Source organism: Nannospalax galili, unplaced genomic scaffold (assembly GCF_000622305.1).
Source record: "Nannospalax galili isolate Female #2095 unplaced genomic scaffold, S.galili_v1.0 scaffold83, whole genome shotgun sequence".
Lineage (NCBI taxonomy): Eukaryota > Metazoa > Chordata > Mammalia > Rodentia > Spalacidae > Nannospalax > Nannospalax galili.
Window position 1 is genome coordinate 3,384,460 of NW_008352659.1, and position 25,490 is coordinate 3,409,949.

At 45.5% G+C, this 25,490-nt stretch overlaps 1 pseudogene; it reads left to right on the forward strand.

Annotated features, from left to right (window-relative positions):
• The first annotated feature begins 1,462 nt into the window (after positions 1 to 1,462).
• LOC103747459 lies at positions 1,463 to 2,685 on the forward strand (annotated as a pseudogene).
• The last annotated feature ends 22,805 nt before the right edge of the window (positions 2,686 to 25,490 follow it).

Below are 25,490 nucleotides of genomic sequence, written 5' to 3' on the forward strand. Positions count from 1 at the left end.
ATGTTCTGACCTTTCCTGGTTCCCTGTCTAGAACTTGTAATGCTAACTACTCTTGCCTTTACATCTCCCAGGCACTGGTCAAGGACTTTTTTTCTCCCTACAGCTAACAGTATGCAATTTGGGAGTCTTTTAGATAGATCCACTGAAGGGGTACCCCATTTGCCTCACCCTGTGTCCCAGTTCAGCATGGAAGAAGCCAGAGCAGTCTACATCCCTATTCCCTATTGGCAATTTGGGTAACCTCTTCAGAGGATGGTGTGATAAGAATAGGAGGTAGGAATTGGCTAGCCCAAAGAAATGTAGCCAGTTTCCTGTCTAAAAGTCAAAATGTCCTTGGACCTGTTAGCAACATACTCAGTTCCAAAGGCCAAAAATGTCAAAAGTATTTGGGAGATTGTATCTAATCCTTAAAAGATTTTAGGGTTACCTCTTCAGAGGGGAGAATGTTGGAGGGGAGGGCGTGAGCATGGATTTGATCAAAACATCTTATATACATGTATGAAATTCTCAATAAAGTTTGTGTAAAAGTTAAAAAAAAATAATCCTTAGTCCAAAGGAGTCCTGTTGATTGTGGGCTATGGGTTGGTAACAGAGATTGACAACGAGGCAATAATGGCCTTTTCTCTCTCTCTCTCTCTCTCTCTCTCTCTCTCTCTCTCTCTCTTAGGATGTTGTCACAGAGGGATTACTTGATTTTGGAGGGCCATCCTCTGCTATCTTTAAATTTTTGAGGTAATAGGTATTTGGTCCTTGGCATCCATGATCAAGGAGGATCAAACTGACAGAGGTATCTTCCTTTATACTAATTTGAGATCCTCTCTGGCTGGACTTGGAGATGAACAAGTGTTTGAAATCTGGTACCCCAATCAGCATGTGCTTATAAGTGAAGGCAGACAACCTGGAAAATTTGACCAGTATCCTCCCTCTTTCAAAGAGGTCAAGTTGTAGGATAGATAATATCATGACTGATATATCCCTCTAAAGGCCTCTTTTTCTTTTCTTCATTTCTTTTCAAATTTAGATCAGGCTCAAGTGCAGAGAAAAAGCATCAGGCATTTTCTTTTAAGCTCTCACCCTGGATCAAACTGATGTAGCTCAGGGGCTCCTTGTTCCTTAGGATGTCAGTAAAGGGTGTGTCAGATTGAACACTGGACGTGTTTGAGTTCATCTGTAAGCAAAAAAGATAAATGGAACCAGGGTGTTCCTCTTAGTTCTGAGTCTCTTTTCTGGACCTGAGTACCCCAGATAGAGGAGATTTCCCTTAGTATGGCCTAATGAATCTCTCAAGAAGACTGTTAATGAGTGTTGGGAATGCCTATTGTACCCATATCTTGAGAGCCAGGTCCCTGATATTTTTGCTTGTAGCTTAGAGTTGGCCTTGATGGATTCTCTCTGTATTTTACCTGGTTAATTCTCATCTGTGTAAGACATCCATTAAAAGTATCTGGGAAAGCTCTGCAAGATGGCGGCAGCCGGAGCCGAGGCGCGCAGAGCCTGGTGTGTGCCTTGTCTAGGTTCACTTGATATTCTTCAGGAATTATGTAGAAAAGAAAAGCTCACATGTAAATCCATTGGAATCAACAAAAGGAATCTAAACAATTATGAGGTGGAATACTTGTGTGACTACAAGGCAGTAAAGGATATGGAATATTATCTTGTAAAATGGAAAAGGATGGCCAGATTCTACAAATACGTGGGAACCCTTGAAAAATCTGAAGTGTCCATTACTACTTCAGCAGTTCTCTAATGACAAGCATAATTATTTATCTCGGGTAAAGAAAGGCAACGCAATAATTCCAAAAGACAATAATAACAAAACTTTGAGACCTGCCATTGCTGAGTACATTGTAAAGAAAGCTAAACAAAGAATAGCTCTGCAGAGATGGCAAGATGACCTCAACAGAAGAAAGAGTCATAAAGGAATGATATTTGTGGAAAATACTGTTGACTTGGAGGGCCCGCCTTCAGATTTCTACTACATTAATGAATACAAGCCAGCTCCTGGGATCAGCTTAGACAACGAAGCTACCTTTGGTTGTTCGTGTACAAATTGCTTCTTTGAGAAGTGTTGTCCTGGCTGGAGTTGTTTTAGCTTATAATAAGAACCAACAAATTAGAATCCAACCTGGCACTCCAATCTATGAATGCAACTCAAGGTGCCAATGTGGACCTGACTGTCCCAATAGGATAGTACAAAAAGGCACACAATATTCACTCTGCATCTTTCGAACTAGCAATGGCTGTGGATGGGGTGTAAAAACCCTTGTGAAGATTAAAAGAATGAGTTTTGTCATGGAGTATGTTGGAGAGGTATATTAAATTCATCCTGTAGAAGATGACATGCATATAGGTTTACACTTTTTAAAAGTTATCTTTCTACCTTATTAATGTAAATACTTGATACATTTTGATATCATTTGCAGATATGTAGAAATTCATTTTCAGGTTTCAGAGAAAGATTCACTGGCACAATTAGAAATGTAAACTTTATATGAGAAAAAATATATAAAGTTAATAGTTGCCTTTCAACAAACATTCATAGGCATTGAACAAAGCACATACATATTTTTTATGGAATTTTTGTGATTTTCATACAATATAGTTTGGTGATATTTAGATCCCCTCCTCTGTCCGCATCTCCCCCCATTGCTTTCTGCCTAGTTTAATGTACTGTCTTACACACACACACACACACAATAACACACACACACACATATCCCACACCACTTACACACCACATACATCCCACACATCCCACACAGGGCCCACCAAGACTCCCAGCCCTGTAAGATACTGTTTTTCCCATGCCCAGCAGCCATCAATTAGGTTGGGTTGGGATTTCTTAACCAATTCCCCGTCTACGCTGGGATTTTGTTTCTTTTGAGCTTATTTAGGACTTGTGCATGCTGTCACCATTGCTGTTAGTTCATATGAGTAACTGACCAGCTGTCTGGAAGACTGTTTCCTTGTGGTCGTCCAACACCCCAGGCTCTTACAATCTTTCCATCCCCTCTTCTGCAATGGTCCCTGAACTCTGGGTAGGTGAAGTTTTAGGTGTCCTATTTCAGAGATAAGCACTCTGCAGCCTCTTGTTCTCTGCACATTGGCCAGTTGTGAGTTTCTGTGTTAACCACCATCTGCTGCATAAAGAAACTTCTCTGGTGAGAGGTGAGAGATACATTTATCCTATGTGTAGAGGTTGTATTGAAGATGTGTTGCTTAGGGTTAAGTGTCTCACAGACACTGTTTCTCTGTGTTTGACCAGTTCTGGAACTCTAATAATCTCCATCTGTTATGCATGTCCATATTTAAAATATACTTTATACAAACGTCCTAAGAAAAAAATTAGTCCTAAACACATGCTGACTTTGAAACCTTGAAATTACAATTTACTTCATTAATTTGGCACAATGTGGTTGTTTCTTTTATTTACAAATTTAGAACTTCTTTGTATCAACATGAGAGATGTTATTGGGTAGAATGTGCTTTACTATAAAATATATTTATTGAATCCAAAAATCTTACCTAAAACTCAGCCACTTTGAAGTGCAGACCATTCTCTAAATAACCAAGTAACATATTTTTATAAACATCATATACATAAATATTAAAGTAGTATTTATGTGCCAAAGACTCACCTTATTAACTTACTAATCCTCAACTCTGAAGTAGTACTGTTATCTCCCATATTACAAATGAAGAAACTGAGGCATAGAGAAATGGAGGAACTTGCCCAGGGTCACATAGGTCACATTGAAGTAAAGAAGAGCCAGGATTTAAAACTCCAAAATGGGTATTCTTCACTGCACCACACTGCTTCAAACTGAATGATGGGTTAAGCTCTGGATAGAAGGATGGGTATGGCTGCATATCTGGGATTGTCACATCTGATGTTTCTTCTTTGGAGCTGGATCACCTATAATCTGTGTTCATTGAGAATTCTGATCCTTATATAGTCCAGACAGTGGCAGATTATAATAAAGCACTATCAAGACACTAGGTCTTATGCAAGCATATTGCCCTTTTTAACTTAATTCATCAGCCAGATTTGGTTGAGAATATGAGTCTCTGGGTACTTTTGGTTTCTTGAGCTGAGCTGATGATCAAGCTGTGCTCATAAGAACAGAACTATAGATAGCATATTTCCTCTGGTAGTGATGGGGTAGAACCCAGCCAGTGCTTGATGCAGGCTGGCTGTGCCACTGCACTACATCCCTAGCTCCTGGATGATGATTTTGAGTTGAAGCGTTTCCTGAGTATCTGTTCTAAAAAACAGCTTTCCATACGGTTAATTTCATATTTCAATTTTTCAAACTCTCTGCTGTTACATAACCAAAAAATTTACTTTTTTTTCTTTTTTACTAATTGATTATAGGAAAATATGCCCTTAGAGCTTATTTAGAATATATACATGTAAATGTAGTAGTCCTTTTTATTATGTAGAGCTATGGGTATATAGCTTTTGAACAGCCTAATTATAATGAAAGTAATGCAGTATTTTAGCTCATTGCAGATTTTATTCTTAGTCATTCTTCTGTCCCATCATTTTCCCTCCATCTTTTTGTACCTTTTTCCATCTAGCTTTTAGTTTGTACGAATGTTTGCTTTGAGATGATACTTGAATTTCTGTTTAACTATTCTTAAGTCTCAATATAGTAATAAAGTTATGAATAATGAAAAAAAAGTATCTGGAGTAAATAGTAGGCCTCCTGTGTCAGGGCAATCAGTCAACTTGTTTTTCTTTTTTTAAAAAATATTTTATTATTTTTATTTAAATGTACAAGTGTATTGCCTGCATGTATGTGAGTGCACCCATGTCGTGCAATGCCGCAGAAGTCAGAAGAGGGTTTTGGATTCTCCTGGAACTGGAGTTAAGGATGGTTTGCAGCTGCCATGTGGGTGCTGGGAATCGATCCTGGGTCCTCTGCAAGAGCAGTCAGTGCTCTTAACTGCTGAGCCAACTCTCCAGCCCCATCAGTCAACTTTAAAAAATTTTTTAATGTATTTTTTATGTGTATGAGTATATTGCCTGCATGTAGGTAAGTGCACCCATGTTGTGCAATGCCCATGGAGGTCAGAAGAGGGCATTGGATCCACTGGAACTGGGGTTACAGAGGGTTGTTAGCCTCCATGCTGGGAACTGAACCCGGGTCCTCTGCAAGAGCAGCGGTGCTCTTAACCAGAGCCATCTCTCCAGGTCTGCAACTTTTTATTAGATGAAGCAGGGAGGATCCCAGCTTCCTTGTGGATTGAGCCTTCAATTTCTCCTCAAATGTTCCCTTGACTCTTTAAAAAAAATTTCTAAATGGTTTTTCCCTGCTTAATAGATATTTAACTTTTTTTTTTGGTCTTTTTGAGACAGGGTCTCTCTGTAGCCATAGTTGGCCTAGAACTCCCTATGTAGACCAGGTTGGCTTCGATCTCACAGAGACCCACCTACTCTTGCTTCCCAAGTGCTGGAATTAAAGGCATTTACCACACTTGGAGAATTTTTTTTAATGTGTATGAGTGTTTTGCCTGCACGTATGTAAATATATCATGTGCGTGCAGTGCCTGCAGAGGCCAGAGGAGAGCACTGGATTCCTGGAACGGGAGTTGTGGACAATTGTTAGACACCATGTAGGTGTTGGGAATGTTCCTATGTTGGGAACATAGGTCCGCTGTAAGAATAGCCAGTGGTCTTAACTCCTGAGCCATCTCTCCAGCCCCTCTTTCGTTCAACTCTGTAAACTGTCAGCCTGTATAATATTCCTCAATCTGTATAGGAGGCAAGCACAATATTGCTCAGGGTGAATTGCCCTTTAAAGGGGGCTGCTAGTCAGGCTGCCTGGATTAGGAAAGACTTTTTTGTAATTTACCATTTGTAAACTTAGATTCAAGACCCTGTAATCTAGCAAAGGAGAGTATGAACATAGAAAACAAAAAGCTGCCCAGGAGAACTTTGGTAGAAATGCTATCCCAGCGTGTTTTCTCCTAGCCTGCCACAGTACCTGGAGGCAAATTGAGAAGCCGTGGTCCTCAAGGCATGACGGTCCCGGAGCAAAAGCAGATCATAAAGAAGGACTAAGAGGAGTCCTGAGGCAGAAGGACAGCCTAGTTTTTGTGTGTTTGCTCGATACTTTTAATAAAGTGAGGTTTATTTTACACTTTTGATATTAAAGAATAGTCATACACAAAAGAAAATCCTTCAAGCTCAGGTGGGGAAGTCAGAAGAAAAAGCACATGAGACACCGGAAATGTGTGCACAGGGAGACAGGGGAGGAATCTGATATATGATCAGGCTGCAGGATCTGGAGGTCTAAGCAGCCAGCACAGGCTTATGGGGCCCTAAAATTACATGGAATAAGATTTTTTTTTTCATTTTAGAGTTAAATTTAGCTTTAAAATGTTCTAGTACAATTTAACAGAGCAAGCACAGGCATTTTCCTCCTGGACACACTGGGTACACACTCTTTCCAAGAGTGCACATGAAGCTGGGCACGTTGGCACACAACTTTAGTCCCTGCACTGGGGAGGCAGAGACAGGCGATCTCTGTGAGATCAAGGCCAGCCTGGTCTACATAGCAAATTCCAGGCCAGCTGAGGCTACAGGGAGACCTTGTCTCAAAAAAAGAAAAATCCCCCAAAACAATCCCACTTGCACCCCTGCCCCCACCCCTGAAGAAAAAGAACATGTAGGTCTGGTTGCCTGGTACCCAGCAAGCTTCCATGTACACAAGTGGCACGGAGCACACTGTGATGTCAGCATGTTGTGTCCCCTTCCTGCCACCCACACTGCTGTGCTGGGAAACAAGACAGGAAGGGCCCTGGAACAGGATGCAGAGAAGGCATGGCCTGACAAGACCGCAGAATCTCTGAAGATCAGGAAATATCAGTTCTGTGATTTCCAGATTTTTGACCTTTGCCTTCCATGGCATTTGCATATAGGCATAAATAAAACCATCACACACACAGAAGCTTAGGAAGACATGGCTGGCAGACCTATCAGGGACATCAGGTGGTTGTCCTGGTTCTCATTTTAATCACTTCCTGGATTACAGAACACAATGGAGGATGCCACTCAAAGCTGAATACCCAATCCATTTGCACTGTTGCCTTGGGAGTGTAGAGAAGCTCATCACACACACACACAACACCTCAATTTAGGACAATGACATCACAGCAAATGGCCTAATATTGCCTTTGGAGACTGGTTCAGGAAAAAGGGTTGTGTTCCTTCCTCCTGAAGACAATGCCGTAGGTACTTGCCAAGTGGCACTAGAACAACCCACTCATGTGATCCCAGCCACTCAGGGTGGTGTAGTGTCATCATTAGTTACTGCAAGTTACTAGCAGTCTTTCTGGATCTTTATACCCACCTGAGGGACATTCTCAAACCACTGATCACTCGAGATCGTCCCTGTTCCCCATCAGTCCATACTAGCTCATTTAGACTGGAGGTAGAGGTTATTTAAAGGAGGGAGCAAAACTTTGACTTTGAGTTGGTATTTCTGGAGTTACCAGAAAGGAATGACTGAAGTAGAGATTTCCCTGTGGACAGGCAAGAGAAATAAGGCTCTAGGAGTTGTCCTGATACTCCCCAGCAGTGGCCTTATGTTTTGATCCGGGCCTGGATTTATGAGAAAAGCAGTGTCAAGATTCCTCAAGATGGATGGGTGTGACAAGAGCCTGCAGGAGAGACCCTGGGACCCATTCTTGTTCTTAGAGGGCCCAATGGCCCAGAGACTTTGGGGATGGGGAGAAGCATCTAGCTTTCCAATCGTGTCCCTTGCAAATCAGACAGTATCCGGGAGGGGGCCTTCTCCCTCCCTAGGGGGTAGTCATGAGTGATGTGACCTTCCTATTTGCAATGGAAGCAAGTCCCCAGATTGGGATCAGTCCCAGGAATAGGAGCTGATCTAGCAGGTTCAGTATGCATAGCCATAGAGAGTTCCCTATGCTGACCATTCCCCTTCTTTTGTCCTGGTCCTGATCACAGGAAATTGCAGTAGTGGCTTGGACCAAACCATCCAATGACTTGCCTGGTTAAGCCACCAGCTTTTGGAGCTCACTGTGTGTCTGAGATGACTGGGTTAAGACTTTATCTTTGAAGAGGTGCTCTCTTTCCAATGTTCCTGGTTCTAGCATGGTATGTTTGGTCATAGTTCACTGAAGCCTGTGGAGGAAATAGGGACTCCTTTTCCTCTTGATTTATTATCACAAGATGGACACAGTTTACAGCTTGATCTTGCATTCTCTTTTTTAGATTTTATTTTTGAGAATTTCATACATACTGCCATCCCTCCTAGTCCCCACTCCTCCCATGTCTCCCCACTCCCTCTTAATTTGTCCTCTTTTTTTCATCATTATTGTTACATAAAAATAGACATGGTTATAATACACTGAGTCCACTTAGTGATGCTTGTGTGTACATGTGTTTAGGGCTGACCACTTGGGATTAGATGACCTCTCAGGGAGCTAGTCCCTGAAGAAAACTGATTCTCCCTCCCTCAGCATCTATTGATTGCCTGGAGCTCTTCATCTTGAGGTGGGAACACCCTCCCCCTATGGCATTCCCCTCATCCACTTTGATATGCCAACTGGTTTTGTTATTATGCAGTTGATCTCTTAACCCTTCCATACATAATGCAATATAAGAATTGTCTCCTTCTCCAGTCCTCATAGAAGTCATGGTGGTCCCAATTGGGTTCCTCTAAGGGGACCATGTACTGGCTCATGGGAACATTGTCCTGCTTCCCCCAGCTAAATAGATAACAACAATATATTTTGGTCTTTTTGAGACAGGGTCTCCCTGTAGCCCCAGCAGGCCTGGAACCCACCATATAGACCAGGCTGACCTTGATCTCACAGAAATCTGCCCGTCTGTACCTCTCAAGTGCTGGGATTAAAGGTATATGCCACCATGCCTGGCAGTAGTAATCATAGTTTTTAAAGTTTTGGGCATATTGGTCAGGAGTGTCAGTGAGATTTCCTAGGTCCTTTTTGAATTGAGTTTAGACAGAAACTGGGATATACCTTCTTGTTGGGGCCTTCAGGGCCCCCAAAATCTAAGAGAAAATATCCTGTTTGAGAGAACTGGGGGTCCAGAGTGAGGATGGTTGTCAGCTTGTTTGGGGATCTCAGAAGAGTGGGGTAGGGTTAGATACTGGGGGCAAGTGAGCCAGGAGATGCCCCAGAAAGGGAAAGAAGTTACTCACACTGGGGGAACAGAAAGGACAAAGAAGGAAGACAGAGGGCTTTGAGGTCCCCAGAGCCCACCTCCTAAGGATATAGGAATTAGAAGAAGCTTAAATATTCATAAGAAAGGGGGAGAATCAGATCTGCTTGAGAGTTCAGCTGAGACTCATAAAAAGAGGAAGTTAAAGATCTGGGAGTTTATCTGAGACTCTTAAAAAATGAGAAAACAAAAAATGTCTACCTGGTGGGTTTAAAACTTCCTGTAGCTCATTATGAGAAAGAGGAAAAAAAAATCTGCCCGGGAGCTTCACTGTGCTAGTCATTCCCTTCGTCTCCCTGTGGGGACCCCAAAGCGAGCACACCACCAGACATTAATGGTCATTTCTCCCGACTCCGTCTTGGTTAGGCTCATTCATTACTGACCTTGGAGGTGAAGAGGGCTTAAGAAGGTGTCCCAAAAGAGCCCCTTGCTGGCGCGTTTTCATTCTCTGTCAGTTAAAGAACTTCATGAAAGACAGGGAAAGAACTCAGGGAAAAATGAAAGTGAAGTTTATGGGCAAGCTTGACGGACCTCAGGCAGAGGATGGGCTTCCAGAGCTTAAAGACGCTGACTCTACGGGGACCAGGGTTTTCACTGGGTTTGAATAGCCCTCTCCTGGTAATTTTCTTTCCTTCCTCTGTTGGTCCTAAAGTGTCCACGTGTCCCTTCTGGTACAGGGATTGAGTTTCCTACTTCTGTCTACAAGCACTGAAATTCCTGCAATAGAGCTGCCTGTCTCGGGGCACAGTTAACAGAAACAACTGTTGGTTGGGTTAGAATAGCCTCCCCCACACCCTTTTCTTGCTGTGTAGCAGAGGGAAAAAAACCAAACCCCAAAACCAACCAAATGGAAACCACAGAAAAGGGGGGTCACTGCTTTTTCCTTCTCGTCTCCTATATGGGGTGCTACTGCCTGCCTCACGTGTTCCTTTTACTGCTTGAAGGTCCCGATTAGTGGCCACCTCCAAGAAGTGGCAGGATCATTCTGCTATCTTAGGTGAGTGTTGAGTGCCCCTCTTTCTGTCTCAGGTCCCTCTCTGTTTCTCCCTGGTGGTCTTGGTCCTCCTCCAGGGCCCCTCACCTCTCTGGTTCTCTCAGTGTCCAGCATGCCTCAGCCTGGACCTGAGCCACAGGGCCTGTAGTGACTACTCCAAGATGAGAACCTCACTTGGAGGTTCTCATCTGCCCTCCAGTGCCCACTTCAGTGACTCCCATGGGTCCCTGTATTCCAATGCCCAAATCCAGGGGTGGGCTGTCCTTATGGCTCCTCTGCCTTCTAGGCTTGAGCTCAGTCCCTCCCCTGGAAGTCTATGCCTCTTACCCCATCTGTCACACCTAAAATGTGCTCAGAGCAGGTGAAACCTGAAACCTATGCAGTGGCTGTGTGGTCATTCTAAACAACACCTTGGATGGAGTCTCTCTTCCTGCTCCAAGATTGTTAATCTTTCTGGATGTCCACTATGGCTGCCTATTCAGAGAAACTATACCCAGAAAAGACTTTGTGCTGCTTGGTAACAAGACCCTGGGGGAAGCTTTTGGGACTGGGGAGAGAAGGGGAGCAAGTGCCGAATCATTGTTATTGTTCCAGTTTTGGCCTAGGAGTGAGGCATGTGCTCCTGTTCTGGAGCATTCTGGGCCCATTAGTTCCTTCCAACATGAAGGGCCAAGTATCTGCTTCTGTTGTTCCACATCTCTTTATGATACCCAGCAGGGTCCTGCTTTGTTAGCACCCTTGCTGCTAACTAGGGGATAGGCCTGAGGGCTGGTACTTAATCATGAGGTCTGATATCTCCTAAGGGATCAATTGGGCTGTTCAGTGACCTGTAAATTCATGGCAGATCTCATTAAGATCCCATTGACTCCAAGATACCTCATGTCTGTCATGGCCTGTGACAGAGATAAGAACTGAATATGCCTGCCTCAGCTTGGGTCCCCTGGGTATAGCTTTTAGGTATTACATTCTGCAGGTGAATGTTTGCTAAGCTCAGCCCTCACCTGTTGCTGAGAGGACAGAAGGAAGTATAGAGCCCAGGGTCAGAGCCCAAATCATGTAATGAGACCCCCACAAAACTTATGTGTAGATGGCAGATCTAGCAGTGTTGTATGCCCCCCCCACACTCCTGCCCCCAGCAGCCTGTTACATTCCAAATGCAGCACACCTCCATTACCTGTGAACATCAGCACCCTGTCCTCTGGTAGCCAGCCTCAGACCTCGGCCTCCATATTGCCCAGGATTGCTCTCAACCCTGCATCCCATGGAGAGCAGAGAAGATACAGGTGAATGTGCATGAGCATTCATGGCTGGGGCAATCAACTGGATAGCACACCTGGATGGGAAGGGCACTTCAGGGAGAACAGGACTTTTGGTGGAAGCAGCAGACGTTGAAAGCAATATGTTAGAAATAGGACCTTACCGCTCCAGTTTGGGCCCCCAAGCATTCACTGGCATCTTGCTTAACATATTACTTATACATCCTATGGGATGTAACATGACCCAGCAGGGAGGGTGTGGGTTATGTGTAGATGCAGCGACAGTGTTACCTGCTGTCTAGCAGGGACAACAATTCCAGGTTCCCAGAAGAAACCAATTGTTCAGAAGTAGCCACATTGTGTAGTTCAGGCCTTACTGTTTGGGAAGATTTCTATCTGCAGATTTCATCTTTTAAAAAATATTTTATTATTTTTTGTCCTTTGTTTTTACAGAGCTGAGGACCAAACCCAGGGCCTTGTGCTTGTTAGGCAAGCACTCTACCACTGAGCTAAATCCCAACTCCTTTAGTACTTTTTATCTTATGTGTACGAGTGCATTAGTTGCATATGTGTAAGTGTACCCATCTTGTGCAATGTGGTGGAGATCAGAAGAGGGTATCAGATCCCCTGGAACTACAATTACATATGGTTGTTAGCCACCTTGTGGGTGCTGGGAATCGAACCTGGGTCCTCTGCAAGAGCAGCCAGCGTCAACGGATGAGCCATCTCTCCAGTGGCTCCCCCCCACCCCCCCATCCCGCTGTCTGCAGATTTCTATCTGTTGATCTTTAGGTTTCCAGTGGCAGTCAGTAGGAAGCCTTGCAAATAGGCTTTTCTAACCATGTGTTCTAGTTTGCTTTCTCTATTGCTGTGATAAAACAGACTGGAAGCAACTAGGGGGAGAAAAGGGTTTGCGTGGTTTACACTTCCAAGTTACAGCCCATCGTTGAGGACAGGAGTCAAGGCAGGAAACTGGAGGCAGGAACTGAAGCACAGACCACACAGGAATGGTTTATGGGCCTGCTTCCTTGGCTGGAAGCTACTTTTCTTATATAGCCCAGGTTCACCTGCCCAGGGATGGTACCACCCACAGTGGGCAGGGCCCTCCTACATCAGTTAGTAATCAAGAACATGCCCTACAGACATGCCCACAGCCCAGTCTGATGGAGGAAATTCTTCAACTGAAGTTCCCTCTTCCCAGATGACTCTAGTTTGTGTCCAGTTGACAAAAACTAACCATCACCATCACACCATGCCCTTTTCAGACCAGCGATAATTTGCTCTCCCCTGCATGTAGCACATTGTTTTGGGTGCTTGGTGCTCTGTATGATACATGATAAATATCTGAGACGGTATTCCCCATAAGGAGTCAGTTCAGATGACTGCCTGGTCTGTAAATTAGACTCCATAATCAGACTTCATAACCCCCACCTGCTGAGAGTCCCAGGTGGCCCTATGCCTTTTCATCAATCTTACCCCTAGGCATAGAAGACAGATGGAGGAGGTCTGCCCCACCTACCTTGCCTCTTGGTAGGCATGATTTCCAAATTGTTCCCAGGTGATGAAGCACAGCAGGTCATCAGAAGACCTCGGAAAGCTCTATGACCCAGCCACTGACAAGCTGGAGGTAGCCAAGGACAACTGTGATGCCCTGAAGAAGAGGTACAGCGAGAAAGTTACCACCCACAACTCAGACCTGAGCCACATGGGACAGCTAGGCACCAGTGCCTACAGAAGCAGACAGATGAGCTGACCTAGCAGAGGAACACTGAACTCTACTGTGCCCCCTCCGGGAAGAGGTAGGAGCCCAGGTGGTGGTGGGGAGGAGGAGGAAGGAGCCTGGTGGGTCCTCTTTCGTCTGGGCCTCCTCTCCCTTGTGGGTTTCTGGTCATCTGCAAGGCTCCCAGCCACAGCCAGGAGAAAAACACCTCAGAATAATGTGATTCAATCAACAAGAACTCGGTCCAGGAAACATTTTGCTTGACCCTTCATATGACTTGTATTTATATCCTTTTCCTCCCATCTGAGCTCCCTGGTGTGTTTGGAGAATCCTGTCTCTTGGATCTCCTCGCAAACCTCTCCCTCTGTGCTGGTCACCCACCTAGAAGATCAGAAAGTTCATTATCCAAGGTAGTGTGTACCCTTGAAATTTCTTACTTATGAAGGAGCATCAGTCACCTTTAGAGATGTGATTCCTAACCTTAGGCAGTAAGGCATGAAGTGCATTCCTACAGAGCCCTGGCTCTCTGGAATGTTCACCAGGTCCCTGTGAAATGTGTTCTCTGGGTAGAAGTAGGTCTGGGAGTTGCTAGGCCAAGTCCTTCTCAGAGCCTTCACTGTAGTGCTGTGTAGCAGACTCCTCTAGAGACCCAGGATGCAGTTTCCCAAAGTCAAGTCCTCAGGGAACACAGCTGTTTTTGTTTGGCACTGGGGCCTGTGCAGAATCCATTTTCAGGCCCACATTTTTGGGAAATGCTCTAGTGAAGCAGGCTGTTTCTTGTATGTTGCCTGGGTGCCTAGAGCCCCCACCCATGGGGTTGGGGAGAGGAGGGAGGGACTAAGCTGGTCTCATGACCTTGGCCATTTGCCCTTGTTGCAGGGCTATACTATTGCTGTCCACAAAATGAGGTGGTCAATAAATCTGGAGAATGGATGCTGCCTTACAAAGAACACTTGCTGTGGGAGTCAGGATGGTCATGGTGAGTCTCTAGGACAGAACATACAGAACATGTAAACAGGGAGCCTTGAGCAAGTCAAGAGCAGAATTTTTGTAGCTGTTCTCGGGCGTTGCACTGTGTGAATGCTGTAGAAAATTAGGAGGAACAGAAAAGGCTAGGAAGGAAGTCAGAATCATTTCTACTGCAGCCCCATACAGAGAATACAGGATGTCTCATGCATTACTCTGTGTGTGAATGCGTGCAAAGGAGTTTTTAAAAAATGAACATTGTGGGATTTGTTTTTTAATTATGCACATCCTTATGTAGTTTGTGTTTTGAAACAAGCTATATTTCCCAGGCTAGATTCAAACTCTTGGGCTCAAGCAATCTTCCTGCCTCTGACTCCTGAGTAGCCGGGACTACAGGTGTGTGTCACTACATCTGGCTTAATTTTGGGGGAGGTAGCAGCTCCATTGGCGATAGGCAGATCCTCATTCCTCACACACCACAGCCCACTTCCTCACTCAGAGACAATCCACCAAGATCTGAGTCAAGGCCATAGCCCAGGACAAAGACGCTGCGGGGTATAGAGCTGCTGTTGTCAGAGCTGGCTGAGTGGAGAAGCAAGCAGGTGAAAAACCTCAATCTCAGCAGGGAAATACAAGGAAGAGGGGTGCACACATGTAAAGTGAGTGTGCAAGCTCGTAAGAAAGCAGCATTGCCAGGTCATCCTTGAGCAGGACAAGATGCAGTCAGAGGTGGAGATCAATGACAATGTGACAATGGACCCTGGGAGAACCAATGGAAGGTTCTGGAACCCTTTCGACAATAGCGCAAGATGCTTTGGCAGGTGATGCTTCCAGAGGTGAATGTAACCAAAGGCTGGGGGGACTGGGGTTTTCAGAAAAGTGTGGTACAGCCATGGGCCTGTATCTTCCCAGGGTATACTGGAGTCTGTTGAGAGGGTCACGACTGAATACGTGTCCAGGTCAGGAAGCAGTGACCTCTTCCCTTCTGTTCCCTAGATGATACCGCCTCACGTATTGACTTTGGAATTTTCCATTGTGTTTCCTGTCTCATTTCTCCCTACGCAAGCTGAGTGTGTGCTATGTCCAAATCAAAGCCAGTTTTTTTCTTTGAGAGCTTCCCATAAGGGCAACATGTTGGAAATACATTTTTTTCCTGTGTGTTTGCTAGGCATCTACTGAGCCAGCATCTTAGTCCCCAAGCAACAAGAACTTGGGAGAGACCCCCATAAGCCTACGCCCTATGAGGGGCACTGGGTCACACAGGACAGTTGGGGAGGAGAGTACATGAAAGTGATGTCCAGGGTCTCAGCCAGGGCTGAGATGTGGTGTGCTAGGCACTCAGGATGTGACAAAGTCTCCCTTGAGCAGGGATGCCATTTGAACCCGAACTTGAGGCCCAAGTGGGGTTTCTACAGAAGATCAAATAAGTGAAAACTACTTGGAATCAGAGAAGCGTGAGGAGGAACTGGACATGTGTGTACAGTGAGCATAAGCTTGCAAAGAACCAGTGACCAAGGTCATCCCCAAGCTGGACAGGCTATAGATAGAGACGGAGATCAAAGACAGTGTGACAGTGAGCCATAAAAGAAATCAACAAGGAGGTTCTGGAAATTCTGTGAAAGCAGTGCAAGGCATTGTGCAAAGAAGTGGAGGAAGCCCTTGCAGGAGGCAGATCTGGCCAACTGGGTACAGCTGGGCCTTCGGAGGGTTGAAAAGATTGTTGAGCGTCAGCACTGCATCAGGTATGGCTACCCTTAGGCAGGCAGGTACCTGCCCTTCCCATGTCTCAGCTGCTTCCCTCCATCTGCTAGGAGAAAATCCACCAAGCACTGATCAAGACCATAGTCAAACACTACCCTGAAGTCGGAGATGGAGCCACTGCAGTTGGATCAGACTGTACTGAGGACCGAACAGGAGAAAAACTGAAAAACAGGAAGAGAGATATAAAGTCTAGCTGAACAGTGTATATGGAAGTGTCAACAAATTATGGGCTAGTGGGACCAAGTCCTCCTTGAGATGAACCAACTGTAGGCAAAAGTGGATCTGGCCAAGTTCCAGTTCAAGAGCGTCATGTCTGAAATGAAGTCAGCCAGCGAAGAGATAGAGGTCTTAAGGCCTTGAGGCCAATAGGCCTCATTCAGCAGGCAATGTAGCCGGAGCCCAAGGGGGCTGCCAGAGAGGGCTTGAGTCATGATGGAGCTTCTTGTTGTTAGCTGGGTTTTGAGACATTACCTAAGTCTCTGCTGAGCTTAGGCTCAGTGTCTGGCTTTAGTCTGGGCTCTAGAGGAGAAATGGGAATGTCCAGCCATAATCCTGGACTTCCAGGAAGATCATCAGAGGTCAAACACTCTTCCCATTATGTGCAAACCTATCCTTGAGACCAGTTGTGCTGTCTCAGACTCACTCATTGTGAACAAGAGCCCAAGATCAAGTTCTTGGCTGTAAGGGCCTGGTAGCCCTATGAGTTCAGAAGAGCACCCCCAGGGGCATTTGTCCACCAGCATGTGTGTGCTCCAGGCAGGTCTGCTCTTCTTTCACAGGGGTGTTCTAGGCACTTGTTGTTCCATGACCTGGAATCCTCTAGAGACCAGGCTATAATAGCCTCCCCATCCCCAGTCAATACTTATACTCCAGATGAAGTATTAGAGAAGCAAGGCCCTAGATAAGGAGAGCCCCTATAGTTCATAGGGGTTGAGTTCAACTTTCTGAGTAGTCAGTTGGCGAGAAGTCACTGACTTCTCAGTCACTCAGTATATATAGCGCATCTAGGATAATTGAAGGAGATGAGCTTCATATGGTGCCCCAAGGAAGTAGTGATGATATAAGTTATGTGGCACTTACTATGTTCCAGCCAGGCACCTGTTAAGCACTTACAGACATTAGCTTACTCAACCTTCGGTCTAACACTCAGGACAATGATGAGAGTTCAGATATCTCACAACAGGCCCTCAGCTTTGACGGTTCACTGGTTTGACACCTTCTCCCCTTCTGCCCCTCCAATGTCATCCACTAATGGTGCTTGCTTCCACAGTAGGTACTGCTGACTCTTGGAGAAAGTCTTCACATAGGCTTAATTCTAGAAATTTCTGTTAGACTTGAGCGTACAGAGAGAATGAGAATCTACATAGGCAGCCCATCTGGCAGCATATTATCCTCCTTAAGGATGTGGATACTGAGGCACAGAGAGGCTGAGGAACTTGCCTCAGTTCAGACAGTAGCAGGGCCTGAGTCTTCACGGCTCTCCTAGGACATCTGCCTGGGTTGCTGGGAAGGTGGCCATCCCAGGGCAGCACCAGCATCTGCAGGCTAGGTCAGGTGTGCTGATCCCTAGCGGTCACAGGCAAGAGGAAACCAGAAGGAGACACCCACTAGGGGCCTGTCCTTGACCTCTGAAGTTAACCTGTGACTGATCCTTAGGGCAGAGCCAGCTGCCTTTGCCGTCACTTTGTCCCCAACCCAGAGCCCAGCCCTGGGCTGTCAAGGTAGTTTCTGGCTAATATCATGGTCAGAGGCCAGGAATCAACAGCCCCAGCAACACTACCTTTGCATGGATCAGGGTTGGCAGCCATTAGGGTGTGGGTGTGGGTGTGGTACTGCATTGGGACCCAGTGTGCTAGTAATGATGGTCCAGTCAGTGCCCTGCACACAGAAAGGCATCTGCTCAGTTAGGACAATGATGTGAGTTCAAATATCTCACAACAGGCCCTCAGCCTTGACAGTTTGCTGGGGTTGACACCCTCTGCCCCTCTAGTATTGTCCCCTAATGGTGCTGGCTTCCACAGTGGGGACTACTGACTGTTGGAGAAAGTCTTCACATAGGGCTTAGTTCTAGAAATCTGTGTTAGACTTTAGCATGCAGAGATAATGAGGCATCTATGTAGGCAGGTTCTCGGGCAGGTTCTCAAATGTCCTATGAACAAAGCATCAGTTTTCTAGCATCCTGCTACTTCTGAGTGTAGGTGGGGACCCGAGACAAGATCTTTGACTACAGGAGAATGTCTGGAGAGAAAAAAAGCCATCTTAGCTGTCTCCTTATGAAACTGAGTAAGAAGCCTCAACCTACATGTAGATCAAAGATCTTGGATAAAGCTCTGTGCTTATGGGGACAGGTCAGTGGGATGCCTCTTGGGAGGCAAGTTTCCCTTGGGTTGAATCTTTGTCTGTACAGCTGAGTATCACAACAAAAAAAGGTTACCAAGGGAGGTGATGTGCTGAGTGACTGGCTGGCAGCACAGATGAGCCTAGAAGACAAAACAGGGTGGCTTAGTAGAAAGGGGGACTGTGGTGTATGTCTGTAACCCTGTTGGGGATCTGAACCATCAAGAACACCATCCTATTTGTGGGGAAGGAGAATTAGGGGCTTTTCATTTGGGGTCTGTGGCTGGCCAAGAATGTGACCTAAAAGCAACTCCAGGTCACATGAGTGACATAAGCCATGGCAGCTGATATCTCTCTGCTCCTCAACTCTCTCACCAGGGGAAGTAAGAGGTTCAATTCCAGGACAAACAAGGCTGAGAGGCTCTTGAACGACTGAAAGGCACCAGGGAGCCTCCAGGAATGACTCTGGATCTTTGTACTAACTGAGGATGCAGAAGGCCCAGTGGGTTTAAATCAAACACAAGTACACCCAGAGTAGGGTGCCATTCACAGAGGTATGAGCAATCGAGTGCCAGGGGCCCTGGGTTGCTCTCCAGAGGCTTTGAACCATCCGAACCTTGCAACGGTCCCTGTGGATGTACCCAAAGGCATTTTGGGGGTGGGTAACAGCTGCAAATATACAAAGGCCTATCTGAGGCCTGACTCCCCTAGTCTAGCTCTCACCTGGGACTTTAGGTTTCACCTCCACATGGGACCAGTCTAAGAGAATCCCAAAGGCCTCAGGGGACCCTGACCCTGCCTCTGTGTTCCTCATTAACTAGTTCAAGTAGGCAGCTTTTTGCTAGGGATGAGAGACTCTGCTCTTTCTCCCTGGGCCTCACAGGCTAGGTGTCTCACCCTGGCTCTCTAGGGCAGAAACATAGGACATTCCAGTTCTCTCAGCCTTGACTCCTGGGAATGCAGAGCTTGGTGGTGACTCACATCCCTTCTGGGAAACCAAGAGCACATCAATTACAATATGCCTGCTGAGCACCTTAAAAGTTATAGCTAAAACATCATCTAAAGTTCTATTTTAGGTTTTATTTCTCAGTGAAGCCACTGAAAAGTAGGAGAAACTGCAACAGAAAGGATTATTGGTGAGCTACCGCCTAAGGCTACTACCTTCCCGAGAAACCCAAGAGCTATACCATCGCTTCCACAACTAACTCTGTAAGCCAGCCCAGAAAGCTGGAGGGGTTCTAACATTGCCCAGTGTATGTACAGTGCAGGAACCACTGCATGGGTACTGTGTTTCATGTTGCTCTGAGGACAGAATTCCCTCCAGATACTAGACATTTTTTTCCCACCCCCAGGGAGTCAGTGCTACAGGGCCCTGCCTGCGTCCTGCCTGTGAGAGGGAATCACTTAGCTCCATGGTCCCAGGGCCTCTATCAGCAAAGGACAAGAAGCTCTTTCCTTCAGATGCAGAAAGGAACAGAAATGCCAGCCACCCAAGGAGAGCATCCGCCGTGCATGGCGTTCAGTGAAGAACAACCACAAAGAAACTTCAGTTTGTCTCCAGCTCCAGGCTGCTTGGCCTGTGTGTGGCTTGCTGACACTCGGTGGGAAAGCAGTGGTGCTTTTATTGGCTGGACTGGGCCTGGCTGAGGTAGCGTCCTGGGGACAGTTGCTCAGCACGTGAGCTGGCAGCATTCTGTGTGCAGTTAGGCAGAAAGCTCTATCTGGCCAGAGCCTCTGTACCCCAGCTGGTGCCAGCGTCCCCCATTCTTCTCCAGAGCATTGAAGCCATACCAGTATGTTTCTACTGCTTCTGCATGAGACTCTGTAGCCTTAGTGCACTGGGGGTTGGACTTTCACTCCAGTGAGTAGGCCCATGGGGCCAAAGCAGGATCAAATCATGACTCATGCCCTTTCTGAATAACTAAGGCAAAATGCCATGCATTTTAGAAAAGTATTTCTCTTCCCAGGCTAGTCTGTCCTAGCAAAGAAAGATCTCTGATGTAAGAGATCAAACATTTCAAACATTTCTTTCTGGACGCACGGCAGTGTAGCCTGAGCTAGTTTTTCATTCTTTATTTTTAATTGTTCAATAACCACATTAGAAGAGCATTTCATTAGAGCATTAACATATTTAATAATTTCCAGAGCAAAGATGCATCCCTTTCAATATTGGCTGTAAATTTTTAGGTTCACAGTTGAATTAATACAGTTATACAATATTGAACTCAGTATAAACCCTATAAGACATAAAATTGAATGAGGTTTTAACCTAATATTTTCATTTCATTTTAGAATACATTGTTCCTTGCAGAAAGACTCACTGTTTTTGCTACTAACACTGAGATGTTGGTGCTTGCATATCTAATCTTATGTATCTGATTATTACTAGTCACAGTTTGTTACTTTCTGAGATCCACCTGAGCATGGATATAAAATCATTGGGTAGATTTCAATGGTAATGTGTTTCACCTCTACTAATTAACATGGAACAAATTTTTATGCTCCTTTCTCAAATATAACTCTTTTTGTTGATTTTTTGTGTGTATTTCATACAGAACATCCCAAACAGTCTTATTCATCTATATACCCACATCCCAAATGGCACCCTCCCACAGTCTCCCCCCTCCCCCACTGGAGCCCATATACTCTGTCATCCCTGGTACTACCCACTGTGTTGTCAGTGCCCCCAGCTCTTCCCCAGTGCTTGTCCATCTGCTGAATCTAGTCAGCCTATCTAGAGTTCCTTGTTTTAGGAAGATCAGCTGTTCCTCATCTAGCACCAATCAGTTGTCAATATTCCTTTAGATAAGATTGGGGTCTGCTGTTCATTTTCCCAGTTCTATGCTGGGTTACTGTCTGGGAGTCTCTTGGGCCACCCTGGCCAACAACTCAAGGGAAGGTATCTCCTGTCTGGCATTGTTTCTTGTTATGCAGCCTTTAGCTATGCATACGGACTCTTAAATTATATTGATCCCTTTAATCTTTGGGAATTGCAGTCCATCATGGCAGGGAAGCATGGTGGCTGGAGGTGGCTGGAGCAGGAGCAGCAGAAGCTAAGCTCTCACATCATCACACAGACACAGGAAGCAAGAGAGAACAACTGGCAAGGCTTAAGAACTCTCTAAGCCCACCCCCAGTGACATGCTTCCTCCAGGATAGCCACACCTTCTAAAACCTCCCCAAACAGTGCCACCATCTGGGGACAAAATGTCCAAATGCTTGGAGCCTATGGGGGACATTTTCATTCAAACCACCACATTCCACCCCTGGCCCCCATAGGCTCATGACCATATAAAATGCAAAATGCATTTAGTCCAACTTTAGAAGTCCCCATAGTCATTATCAGTCTCAATACTATTCAAAAATCCACAGTCCAAAGTCTCTTCTGAGACTCAGGTTAAATATGTTAACTGTAAGCCTCTATAAAATCAAAAGACAAATCACATACTCCCAACATAAAGTGGAACCGAATATAATTACCATTCCAAAAGGGAGGAATGGAGGCATAGTAAGGAAATATTGGACCAGAACAAGACTGAAAACCAGCAGGGCAAACACCAAATCCAGTAGCTCCAAGTCCAACTTCTGGGATTTTACTTCCAAAGGACTTAGATGGCTCAGCCTCTCTACCTTTGCTGCCTGCAACACACATCTCTCTCCTGGGCCGGTACCACTCCCTGTATGAAGGTCTTCCTGGCAGATGCCTCATAGCTCTGGCATCAGAAATGTCTTTTTGGGGTCCCCATTGCCAACCAGGCTTCACCTTCCCAACTTCACGCAAGTGAAGAGGCACCCTACTGCATGCTGCCTGGCCTCCACAGCTGTCAAACTGTGGAGGAAGAACTGATGACCCTTCACTCTTGCATCTTTCATGCCTCTAAAGCCAGCACCGGGTGAACAGCACTGCCAAGTTTGACTGCAAGTTTTTGGTGGGCTCCAGCCTGCTTTATCCATTTTGAAGCATTTTGCTTTCACAAGTTCTAGGCTTAACTGAGTGTGGTCTTGCCCTGGAGGCGTTCTCTCCATTGTGTTTAGGTCTGAATATCTAGGCCCCTCCTTAATCACTTTACTCTCCTTATCAATAGGATCCTCTCCATCACATGCCAGGGCTCCAACATTAATCTTCCCAGTGCTCTTTTTCAATCCATCCTGTACATTCTGTATTTCTTTCTGCCCCATTTGCACTTTAGCACTGTAAATCTGTATAATAGTCACCATTAATAACCACACCACCATTTCTACATAATGCTGCCTTGAAAGACCAGTATCACTGAGGTGAAATCTTCTGGGAGGTATTTCCTCAGGGTCAGTACACAGAGGGGACCCGAGCCTCTATCTCAAGCTGGAAACAGGACTTGGTAATGTATAACAGTCTCCTGCATGGCTCTGGTGTTGAAAGTGTGAAGGGGTCACAGACAGCAGCTGAGGCTTGGTACTCTGAGAGGCCAGGAAAGGCCATAGGTGAAAGTGCAGCTTCAGTTGCAATGAAGACCCCGGGCTTGAAGGGGCCATGGAGAGAATCTGAGGCTTTGCACCCCAAGAGACAAGAAGAGGCCATTGGTGAAGGTGTAGCCTCAGTTTCAGTGGAGACCTGAGCTTTTTGGAGATGCCAGGACAGTGGGATGACCACCAAAGACAGCAGTGGGTGTGGAATGGAGCTGGCCTGGGTCTGCAAGATGAGCTGAGTGTGTGGATGGCAGTCAGAGAGGTGGAGCTGCCAGAACCCTTCAGAGCCCAGAAGATCATGAGTGAATCCCAGGTGTCCAGCCTGAAGCTACTTTGCTGGACTTGGGTTTTGCTTAGGTGTGCCCGATTCTTCCCTTTGAAATAAGACAGTACTTGTTTTGGATTTTACAGAAGCCCACCCACAGTTAAAAGGCTTTTAAAAAAGATGATGGACTTTTCAGTGCTTGGATTTTTTAAGGACCATGGGGCTTTTAAGGTTGTACCGTCTTGTTGTGATATTAACATTAACATATCTTGGGTATGAGAATTGGAAAGGTTATGGTTTAATAGTGATTGTGTGTCAAGTTGACAAGGGGTCAGTTGTGCTGGATAGCTTTAGTGTCAACTTGATATACCTGGGTTGAGGGAGCCTCAATTGAGGAATTCCCTCCACAGGACTGGCCTGTGGCTATGTCTGTGGGGCATCTTCTTGATTATTGAGTGATGTGGGAGGGCCCAGCCCACTGTGGGTGATGACATCCCTGGGCAGGTGGGCCTGTGTTGCATAAGAAAGCAAGCTGAGCAGAGGCCAGAGGAGCAAGCCAGTAAGCTGCGATCCTTCACGGCCTGTGCTCCAGCTCCTGCCTCCAGGTTTCTGCCCTGAGTTTCTACCTCGAACTCCCTGATGAACTGTGACCTGGGAGATGTAAGCTGAATAAACCCTTTTCTCCCCAAGTTGGTAGTGGTCAGTGTTTTGTCACAGCAGTGGAGAAACAAACTAGGACACCCCATCTTCTACCTGATTCATGGATCCAATGAGCAGTCATATGAAAACCATCCATTGAAGGATCATCTGTCTTTGGAATTAGTGATAGCTTTAAACAGATTGGATTCTCAGGTGCTTTCTCTCAAGGACTGTTGGTGTACCAGCAGAGAAAAGGGACTAAATATGTCACCAATGTTGGCTACAATAAAGAGTGAAGCAAAATCAAAAGTCAAAGAGTAAGAGCCGGAGGTTATAAGACCTGTATCCTCATCTTGACTCCGGAGTGAGGTGGCTCATGGGCTTTTATTGTGAGTAGCATCAGTAAGCTTGAGACTGCAAGCAAGGGTCAGTGTTACCGATGGAATGAGTGGGTGCAGTCTGAAGTATGAGAGCTTGTGGTGGGAATGACAAAGAATTCAGTGGCCCTGTCTAGAAGAGAAATCGAGTGCTTAGGGTGAAATTCTGCCTCATGACAAGAGTGGTCAATGTCACACAGCAGGGTCACTTGTAGGGAGAAAATATCAGCTGAGGGGTGATTGCGCCAACATGTCTACTTCTTCTCTGTGAAGTCCTCTTTAGGCAGGACTTCAGCAGTTGGGCTCCTGTGTGGGCAAGTGTGTGTGGGTGGATCCTATAGTGGGTTTTCACTCACTTTTATCTGGCTACCTAGGAATTTTATAAGCTCAGAGAGATCCAGAAGGACATTTGTGAGAGATGTGTCTTAAATTCTAAGATCTTTGTGAAAATATTTAGCACAATCTCATTCATTCAAATTCCTTTGCCTAGTAACAGCTGTCTGAAACAGCCAAAGGGACAGGTGAAAGGACGCTTTTTGATAGTTGGCAATGGATGGCTTGGACCCACTCACTGAAATGAGGACATGGAGGCTGCATCTAAAAACCCTCCCTGGATCTCAGGATGCTTTCTTTTGACTCTTTTATTCCCACAAAACAATTTTTAAATAATTCAGGTCAAATATAGTCAATATGTGATATAATTTAAGTCTGTCTTTTTTACTGAATCTAAAGAAACCAGACATGAATATGTATAGTTATTCCAGTTACTAAAAATATACCAGGTATGGAGCTGAGAGATGGCTCAGCAGTTAAAAGTACTGACTGCTCTTGCAGAAGACTGGAATTCCAATTCCAGGACACATGGTAGCTAAGAACCATCTGTAAATCCAGTTCTAGGGGACCCTAGGCCCTGTTCTCAACTCCTAGGGCATTGCATGGCATGGTTGCACACATGCAAGCAATACACTCATATACACAAAATAAAAAATATTAAAAATATATCCTTGTGCCAGAAGTGGTGGTTCCTGCCTTTAATCCTAGCACTTGGGAGGAGGTGACAGGCAGGTATCTATGAGATCGAGGACAGCTGTGACTACAGGGAGACCCTGTTTCAAAAGTTCAAATATAATCTTTGTCATTTCCTTTAGGCAAGAGCACAAATTGTAGGCACTTTGGAAACAGGACAGAATAGATCTTCCCCAAACACATATGCTCCAATCCTGTTTCTGGGTCACTGCTGCTGCTGCTGGCTGGATGTCTTCATGATAGTAGGGGTGTCAGCACATGTTTTAATCAAACAGAACCATTGATGCCCCCCTCAGTACTGTGACGCTATGTTGGGAGCCTGGCCAGCTAACCTGGGAGCCTTAGTTTGTTGAAAAGAGTATTTCCTTTGGGTTTAGGATTTCTGACATAGGGGCTGGAGAGATGGGGCTCAGTGGTTGGACCTGGTTCTGGTCCCAGTACCCATATGGAAGCTAACAATTGCTTATAATTCCAGTTCCTGGGAAT